The following is a 1693-nucleotide window of genomic DNA, read 5'->3' as shown; positions in this document are numbered from 1 at the left end:
TACTATTATATTTAAAGCTGAGTTTCTTGCTTAGTCAGGGTGACGAAGGTTATAGAGGGAATGGGGTTGAGAGGGCTAGCAGATCAGCCATGATTGAATGCCAGAGCATTCTTTATGGGCTGAATAGCCTTGTCCTGCTCCTATATCTTAGGGAATGAGAAGCACCAATTTCTAACGAATTGTGCAATCTGATTGGAGGGGAAGGTGGGCTCTTTGGAGTTAGGGAAGACTCACATATTAAATGCCTTGAAGTGAATTGATAGAGGTGAACAGATGATCGAGTTGTCCCTGGGTAGAAATGGCTAATTCTACAGAGCTCAAGTTAAAAGTGATTGAAATAAAGGATAGGGGGATGCCAGAAGTATCTTGTATTTTGAAACAGAGTGGTCAGCATGTGCAACACACTGCTAGGGGCAGATATATTGGGGATATTATAAAGACTCTTAAGTGGACTCCTGGATAATAGGAAAACAGAGGGTTGTGTGTGATCCTGGTAGTGTTGGTGGTTAGTACAATCGCTTTACAGCACCAGCAAATGGGATTCAAATCTGCTGGGTCTGTAAGGTGTTTGTATGTTCTCCCCATGACCGCAGGTGCTCTCGGTTATTTGACATTCCAAAGACGTACAGGCAAAGGTTCGTAACTTGCAGGCTGCCCCCAGCACATTCTCGGACCGTGTCGCCCATTGACATATTGTACTCTTTGATTTGATGTACGTGACAAATAAAGCTAATTTTATATTAGAGATAAAAAAGCTGATCTTATATTACCTAGATAACTTCCCCAGCATGCAAACTTCCCAACCCCAACTCACACGCTGACAGCTCGATAGCATAGTGGCTGGCCTAACTTCATTACAGCACCAGCAACCCAGGTTCAATTCCACCGCTGTCAGTAACGATTTTGTCTGTTCTCCCCGTGACTGCGTGGGTTTCCACCCACAGTCCAAAGATGTACGGGTTAGTAGGTTAATTGGTGAGAAGAGTGTAACTGGCCAGCACAGGCTTGTTGTTGTGCTCTAAGTTAAAAAAGATTCTTGAGGGCTGCTCTCTGCCTGGTTGCTGCTTTGGGTCAGCAAGGGAGAGCAATGGTCAAAATAGTGACGCACACAGTCGCAGTGACCTCACCAACTCCAATCAATGGTGAAATTTCCTGTCCTTTTCCTTTTTCTATGGTGGAAAACCACTGCAGGTCATAGAGAACACTAAAATCTGTAGGTCTACCTTGCTAATGACTGTGCTGTGGTGATATGTTTTGTGGGTGCACTGTTCCAGAGGAACACTGTTTTGTTTGTATAGTCGTACAATCAGATGAGTCTAAACTTGAACTTGGGAGTATTAAAATGGGAGCTCAGGAGACCCCAGCAGTAAGGTATGCAGCAGCCTTGATGGGCTGAATTACCTACTCCTGTGTCTTAGGATGGAATCTGGCCCACACCTTCAATTAGGTACCCACTTACACATTTGTGGTGAACGACATATACGTGTCTGGACATGCCCCTCTGCTGACTGCTCCTGTGGCTCCTCCCACAGACCCCTGTATAAAGGCAATTGGAGGCACTGCTCCTCCCTGTCTCCAGGATGTTGGGTGGTGTTCTCTTGCTGCTAATCGTGGTCTCTTGTAGCTAATAAAAGCCTATCGTTCGCCTCCTTTCTCCGAGAGTTATTGATGGTGCATCAACATTAATGCCAAA

Source organism: Hypanus sabinus, chromosome 2, assembly GCF_030144855.1.
Source record: "Hypanus sabinus isolate sHypSab1 chromosome 2, sHypSab1.hap1, whole genome shotgun sequence".
Lineage (NCBI taxonomy): Eukaryota > Metazoa > Chordata > Chondrichthyes > Myliobatiformes > Dasyatidae > Hypanus > Hypanus sabinus.
Note: the sequence above shows the minus strand (reverse complement) of the source record.